The sequence below is a fragment of the Saimiri boliviensis genome, chromosome 10 (assembly GCF_048565385.1).
Source record: "Saimiri boliviensis isolate mSaiBol1 chromosome 10, mSaiBol1.pri, whole genome shotgun sequence".
Classification (NCBI taxonomy): domain Eukaryota; kingdom Metazoa; phylum Chordata; class Mammalia; order Primates; family Cebidae; genus Saimiri; species Saimiri boliviensis.
This window is the reverse complement of record NC_133458.1, coordinates 104,592,087-104,600,661: the sequence shown is the minus strand read 5'-3', so window position 1 is coordinate 104,600,661 and position 8,575 is coordinate 104,592,087. Positions and strand designations below refer to the sequence as shown.

The following is an 8,575-nucleotide window of genomic DNA, read 5'->3' as shown; positions in this document are numbered from 1 at the left end:
TGGTGTCACATATTCTCACATTTTATATGATAGGGACATTTCCTCTCTACAATACTCTTAAGACAACCTATAGCTCCAATCTAGCCATGATAAAACTTCACAGTCTCAAACTAAGGGACATTCTACAAAATGTTTGACTCCCATACCCTTCAAAATTCTCAAGCTTACAAAGAGACTGAGAAACTTTCACAGACTGGAAACTAGGAGACATGATGACTGAATTCAATGAGGCTTCTTAAGTCAGATCCTGGAAAAATAAAAGAATATTCATCAGGAAGCGCATAGACTCTAAAGAGGCAGTTTAGGTAATAGTATTATGCTAATGATAATTTTTAAATTTTACATTAACTTAATAATTTTGCATTATGGTTGTGTAAAATGTTAACATTAGGGGAAGCTGAGGGAAGGTTCATGGGAACTCTGTACTATCTTTGCATTTCTTCAGTGAATCTAGCATTATTAAAAACATTTTTCAAAGTTTAAAATTTCTGAAAAATGTAGTTCTTATGTAACAATTGTTTATAATTTGAGAAACTTTAAATATATGATATGGAAATGACCTGTGTTGATTACCACCCTGCAGGTTCAGGGCTTTAACTTGAGTATAGTTTATGCATTAATCTTCTAAAGAAAGCAACTATAAATATTAATCATAACTCTTCTCTGACCTATATCATAATTTAATAGAGCATTCTACATTCAGAAGGGAACTTAAATGCAATCAATTTTCAAATCCCTTGTACAATATTGTAAAAATCTCTTTCAACACTTGCAGACACAGACATGTTTCATTATCAGACACTCGGTTCAGAAAATCTTTTTATTGAGCTAACACAAATATCAATTTCATTTTGATCCACTATGTCACTCTAAGCTTCTTATTTTGACAGAAAATAAATCTAATTAAATAGCTGTAGCACTTGTATGTGTGCATCACAAGGATAAGTAATCCCAAGCATTTCTGTTTCAAGAACCTTTGTCACTCTTTAAACTGCATTTAAAAGTCTTTATGTATTCCTCATAGTATCTTACAATTGGAACAAAATGTATTATACCCATTGTTGTTTGATTGACCAAGATTTAAAAGGAACCAGAGATCTCTTATCTACATATTTTCACCTGGTAACCTAACCTAAATTACTATAAGCTCATTACACTCTTGAAAAACATTGATGTTGTGTACTCAAATTAACTTCACATATATTGCCTAGAAGTATTTTTGATCCCACACTTTTGAATTAGTGTTTCTAGAATGAATAAAGCTTTTAAGCTATTGTCATTCTACAATTCACCTTATTGTCTTGCCTTTCAAAATTACTTTGAATACTTACATTCCATTTGTTTTGTAATCTTAAAGATAGAATGCTCTCAATGCCCTCAGCTGAATCATTGATAATAATAACTGTGGGTGAAAAACAGAATTACAAAATACAACTTGTGCAATTCTCCTCCATGTTAAAGGTACTATCTTAGAGTTTACTAAGAATGAACCAGTCTAACAATGTATGTAGCATACATGCTTCCATTTTGTTCATTAGTTTAAGAGAAATAGTATTCAATCCTTTAGTGAAACTCAATATGTCTACCAAATGTATGTTTGTCTAGAATTGATTACGAGATTATAAAGTATAAGTTAAAGGTACTTTGTGTTACAGAATATATGTTTGTTCCTAGTGATGGAAAATGCTTGTGTGTGCATGTATGTGTGTGTGTGTGTGTCAGTGTGTGTGTGTGTGAAAATATTTTAATTACCAAAACTAGATATTGGGCATGATTACATCAAATTGACTGTGTAGACCTATAAAATCTATGCAATCTACTTTCTGTGTTTCAAAAGACATAATAACTAATTTTGTCTTTTTTTAGAAAAAAACTTTCTGTCCTATAATCTATCAGTTTTCAAGATCATTGACTTTGTTTTAGAAATATATTTTTGTGTCACTATTTTCTTATAAATCTTATAAAACACACGGCAGAGTCTTAAATTATTTTTAAAATGAACATACATGCCTCTTAAAGACAATAAGATTTATATTATAGATGTATAGAAATTAGATTATATGGATATATCTGCAATGTACGATTCTTATATCTGTTATGTACAGATTATTGTTATGATCTGAATTGTCTTGCCAAAGATTGTATGTTGAAGTCCTAAACCCTAGTATCTCTCAATGAAACTGTATTTGGACGTAAGATGTTTAAAGACATGGGTAAGTTAAAATGGGGTATTACATGAGGTTAAAATGGGGCCCTAATCCAATATGACTTTTAACGAAAGATTAGGACATAGATATACACAGAGGGAAGATCATATGAAGATACAGAAAGATGATTCACATCTTCCATCAAATGACAGAGGCCTCTGTTTGAATAATAATCATTACCATCTCAGAATTCTAGCCTCCAGAATTGTGAGAAAACCAATTTCTTTTGCTAAAGCCACTCAATCTGTTGTTTGGGCATAACTTTGTTAAGGGCAGCCCTAGTAAAATCATATAATTATATATAAAACTAAAGATTATTTAGTTCTCACTTTACAAAAATGGCGAATTTTTTCAACTTTTATTGTAGATTTGGGAGTACATGTGCAGATTTATTACAGGGGTACATTGCTTCTCACTAAGGTTTGGTGTACAAATGATCCTGACATCCAAGTAGTGAGCATAGTAACTGACAGGCAGTTTTTCAACCATCCCCTCCTTAACTCAAATGTTTCCCAGTGTCTAATCGTTTCCATCTTGATGCCCATGGGTACTCAGTGTTTACCTGCCACTTACAATTGAGAACATACAGTATTTGGCTTTCTGTTCCTGCTTAAATTCACATAGGATCTGCACCCATGCTGTGTAAAGGCATGCTCTTGTTCTTTTTTATGACTGCATAATATTCCATGGTGTATATGTACTACATTTTCTTTATCCAGTCCATTGTTAATGGACATCTAGGTTTATTTCATGTAGTTACTACTGTGAATAGTCCTATTATGAAAATATGCACACAGGTATATTTTTGGTAGAATGATTTCGTTTTCTTCAGGTATATACCCAGTAACGGGATTGCCGGGTTGAATGGTAGTTCTATTTTAAGTTATTTGAGAAATCTCCAAACTACTTTCCACAGTGGTTGAAGTGATTTACATTCCCACCAACAGTGTATAAGTGCCCTTTTCTCTGCAGCCTCATCAGCATCTGTTGTTTTTTGACTTTTTAGTAACAGCCATTCTGACTGGTGTGAGATGGTATCTCGTGCTTTTCATTTCAAAGATGCCAAGAGTTTTGCGGAGAATTATCCTGCGTATGCCCCGTACACATTTTAGTAAAATAGCAAGCACATATGCATACACATAATAGGCTAGGGAGGCTGCTCAGACAATGTCTAATACAAATGTCCAGTTTTGCTTCAATGAGGATGACATCACGAACCGCACAGTGATATGCCGGCTGGGTCAGCACTCCCGCCCTGACCGCTCTCAGCTTGCTCCGGTGGCTCCCTGCTAGAGGTCCCTATTACTAATCAGAGCCATGAGCATTTGAAAGCACGTTCTCAATGTCGCTTTTAACAATGGATTTTTATTGGCTTTATTTCCAACATGTTTTGCAAAATGCTATAAACCGTTCCTCATTTTACGTGATGAAAGCAAGAGCATGATTTTCTTGTTTTCCCTAAGCTCTGTATTTTGATTTGGTATTTAACTTGTCCTCTTTTTTTGCATCCTCATTCTCTGTCTTTATCAATGTCTTAATGCTGCAATAGTGCAAGGGTTACTTTACACCACTTTTGCAGAATAAGTTCGTGTTTGAAATTTCAATATCAAGACATAGCATTATGACACCAATGATCAGTCACAGATACCTAAGAACTTGACTTTCACAACCCTGTAACAACCTTTGACTACTTTTGCTTTTCAAATATTGCCTAATACCCGCAAACATTTTGTTATTTTGTTTATGTTAAAGGTGGACATATAATAACAAGTATGCCTGCTATTTTTATTTATAGATTCTTTTCCTTGTAGACAAAAAAGAGATGGTTGGCTCCTCAGACTAGCATAAGACTGTCTTCTGATCATCAGCAAATACTAAGCACCAACGTTTTATTACCCTGAGTCACCTGTGAATAGCATTTTGGCTATAATCGTGAACTTGATGCTATGTCAACTTGGAGCTAAAGTAAAAAGAACTTACTTAAACATCTATAGATGATGTACTGTGGAGCGCATAATTATTTAAAGCAGCATAGTGAGAAAGAGCTCTTTTATCTGCTAATGGGTAAAAAATGGGTTAGTGAAGGTTGCTCCCTGGGAACCATTAGTTCTCAATGCCAGAAACAATGCACTAACTTTTAACATAAACTATTTTGGAGTCCTTTGAGAACTCAAAGAACTGCTATATAGCAGTTGGAGTATATATATAGCAGTTCTTCGAGTTCTCAAAGAGAGAGAGAGTGTGTGTGTATATATAGGTATATAGCAATTCTTTGAGAGCTCACATAAATATATATATATATATATATATACACATATATATGTAAAAGTTGAAGTATATAGATACACACATTGAATATATATGTATTTTCTATATATAGAATTACATTGTTATATGTAAGGATAAATATATATTATATATAATTACATAAGTACATATTACATAGTTATATATTATCATATATAAAACATTCATTGAAATCACTACTGTAACTTACCTGAACAAACATGACATCTGTGAAAGAAAACAGTTCACCTCCATGGCAAATGCGGCACACGTGATGGATGGGGGAGAATCAGAACTGACTGTCTCTTACCTGTGGTCTATCCTACTTCTCTGTGATCTTGACATTAACCTTACTTGCTAAAGCTAGAAGAAACGAAAGAAAGGATGGCATTTCAGATTATCCTGTCTTTGGAAGTCTTCCACCCAAAAAGAAGGCTTCAAGTATGAATTGGCCGATATACAATAATGTCCGCTATTCCCTAGGCAGATGCCTCTGAATTTCGTATAATTACCCTGACTCTACATCTGAATCTCCTATCCGTAATAATTTTTAACTCACTGATTTCCGCTATCTGTTTTGATTTTGATGAAGGTGAGCTCGTCTTGAAAGGGATGGGATGTTGATGAGCAATAGCAGAGAAGAGCTCTTTTATCCACATACACTAAATAAATCACTCATGTTGAACTTGAGCTGAACTCTAACAAATGTTCATCTGATTCTAAAATGAATTATGATGGATGATGATGCCACAGAATAACAACTTCTACAAGAATCTCAGCTCTCCGACTTCAGAGTTTTGTCCCACACCTCTAGGCACCTGCTGAGCTTTATCAGGTAAGGTTAATGTCAAGATTACAGAGAGGTAGGATAGACCACAGGTGAGAGACGGTGCAGTTTTGATTCCCCCCCTGTCCATCATGTGTGTCACATTAGCAATGGAGGTGAACCATTTTCTGCCACAGATGTCATCTTTGTCCAGCCTTGGGAAGGAGGACTAGTCCAGAAGCACGGACCCCTTTCACCCAGTACATGAAGCCATCCCAATGAGAACAACATTCCTGAATGGAACCCTCTTAGACATATCTGAGCCAAGCACTGGAATGCTGTTTTGAATAATTATGATAATGTTATTTTTTTTTCTTAAAGAATTGTTTCTCATCCCTTTTCATACTTCAGTTAATGAACATAAAATTTATATTTGTGTTTTTATCTCCTCAAATATTAAATTTATTGGTGGCAGAAACCATATTATGTCAAGGAAAAAGTACCCCCCGAAGGCTGGCCTGAGTGGTTGAGGAGTGGTTGGGCATGGTAATTGGGTTCTTCCCATGAGCCACAGTTACATGCTGAAATTTATAGACAAAATTCAAATGTCTGTCAAGCATGCTCATAATTATATCTTATGATATATTTCTGAGGTTTTCATATCACATTTTTAGGACCACCTATTAATCCTTCTGCTCCATAATCCTGCTGAAACAGTTTGTATCTCATAATTTTATTTTGAATAGTTAGACATTAAAACTCTCTTTTTTAAAATTCTGCAACAAAAAGCCCTTTTGCCATTGTGCCGAAAAATATAATCTGGTCAGGTAAGATAGCTCTATCAGTTTGTAAATCTTAACAGAACACCCAGAAATACCAAATTCAAGGGGTCTCTGTGAGTCTCCCTAGCATCAGATTCTGTTTAAGTGAAGCAGTGAAAAAAACTTCCTTCCAAGCCCCTGCAGTGTGAGCCCTGGCCACCTGGGGCCATTTGGAAGAATTTCTTTTCTCCCCACTGATTAGTGCCTATTATGGTTTTCTGGACAAGAGCAACATTTTTTTATACTACTCAAAATTTTGCCTTCATACAAATCTCCACCCCTTTACCCAAGTCCCCAGCCCACCCGTGTGGCTCCACACAGAGAGCTGTGTCACCCTGCCCTGCTCTTCCCCACATTCACCCAGCTGCAAAAAAACAAATGGACTTGCCCTCTACTCCCTTTCTGAGTTCAGGCAGCTGAGTCCTGGTGCCTCCTCAGTGTTTTCTAAGAGCAGGGCCACAAAGACTCTTCAAACTCACCAACGTCAGGGTGTTCAGGACAAAAAGATAAATCCTGTTGCAGATTTTTTCATTCTGGATACTATGGTTTTATATAAAATTCAGGGTTAATGTTTGAAAATTTGTTTGAACCAAAACAAAAATAGAAAATGAAAAAGAAACATTTTAAAAATAGAAATTCAGTTGTACTATTTTTTTTTCAGCTTTCAGAACCCAAATGTGGGCCCAGTGAAAGGGAACTAACATACATTTGAGATGAGCTGTAGGAAAAAGCATCCACCCCACTTAGGAAAATTGTGTACTGCCGAGGCATTTGGTTATACTACGGAATTATTGTTATACTTATAGGAATGATAATTATATAGCAGTAATGTTCAGCAAAAAGGATGTATCATTTAGATACACATAATATAATACCTACAGAAAAATCGAATGACATGTGTAGAGGTGTCGAGTTTGCTGCAAAACAATCAAAGGATGGAAACAGCACCAGGATTTAGACTAAACCAAACAGGACAATATGTGGTTAAATTTTTTAAAATGTAAATAGAGTTCTAAAATTTCAAAACTTCTCTTAAATATGACCTGCCAAAGAGCATATTGGAAGGAAAATTTACAGGTTTGTTTCATGGATGAACTAAAACTTTTTAAATCTAATTAATTAAATACAACTTAATAGCAAACATGATTAATCAATGTGCAGAAAGCTTAATATGTCATCCATTGCCTCTATTTTATGATTCTATGCTTCTATTTGTTTCTAGGCATCAAACCCTCCCACCCCTTCTTCTATGTGATGATTTGACCTGAAGTTAACTTTTGAATCCTACTTCCTGGTAAATTGATAGAGTGGTATGTCAGATGCATGGCTAGGCCACGTGACTCCTAGTCAATATCACCCTTGAGCAGTAGATTGAACAGGGACAGAGAGAACCATGAAGGCAGCTGTATCCCTGGGCTTCCCTGAGGACAGTGACTCTTGGAACTGACTGATCCCTTCTGGGAACACTGATAATTATACCTATGAACTTATAAGCCTGTGCACAAGAGCTACTGGCACTTTGGGAGTGACAGTTTTAGCCAGGGAGACTACTACCTCTCTCTTCCCCATCTGAATCTCATTGTCTTGGCCCTAAACTGTACTGCTCTGTGAACTGTTGCAAGGTCTTCTCCTAACAACTATGGTGTCTATTTTATTTGGCTTAAGAAAACAGAGCATGTTGGACTTATAAATTATACGTGTCCGATAACCAATGCCTACTTCACCTTTTTTTTCTTTTCCGAATGCAGTATCCCACTACCACAAATTAAGCAGTTGAGTTTCCCACATTTGTGGAAATTGCAGGGGTCAGCGCACCCAGGGTGCAATGTATAAGCCTGGCCCTGGGGAAACCAACTTTGTGATCATGGTATCTTCCCTGCCAGGTAAGTATGCTTCGCAATTTTCTTAATTTAGCAAAAATATTGTTCCATGATGTTTATTCTTAAACTTTTAAAAGTAAATTTAACATAAATTTCACATAAAGATCTTGTATCATACCTTTCAATATCAAGACATAGCATCATGACAGCAATGGGCAGTCACAGATACCTAAGAACTGGACTACACAACCTTGTGACAACCTTTTGACTACTTTTGCTTTTTAAATATTGCTTAATACCCAAAAACATTTTGTTACTTTTTTATACTAAAGGTGGACATATAATAACAAATATGCCTGTTATTTTTATTTATAGAGTTGAATATTATTTTGGCTATAATCATGAACTTGCTGCTATTTCAAATTAGAGCTAAAGTAAAAAGAACTTACTTAAATTTTGAAATTAACTTAGCTTATTTTCTGTTTGAAGCAAAAGGTGACACTAAATTATACCTGGCAGCATTTAACTATTAGCAAAAGTTTTCTTTTATTAACAGAATGAAGATAACACAGAAAGTGACAATGTCAAGTCAGGCCAACAGGGCTCGGAGATTTTACTCAATAGCAACGTTTACTAATTCAAGGACAAAGATAACTATAAGTCACAGGCGAAGTT

General features: G+C 35.3%; 1 pseudogene; it reads right to left on the bottom strand.

Annotated features, from left to right (window-relative positions):
- Nucleotides 1-7,818: 7,818 nt before the first annotated feature.
- LOC120360915 (U1 spliceosomal RNA) lies at nt 7,819-7,971 on the bottom strand (annotated as a pseudogene).
- Nucleotides 7,972-8,575: the final 604 nt, after the last annotated feature.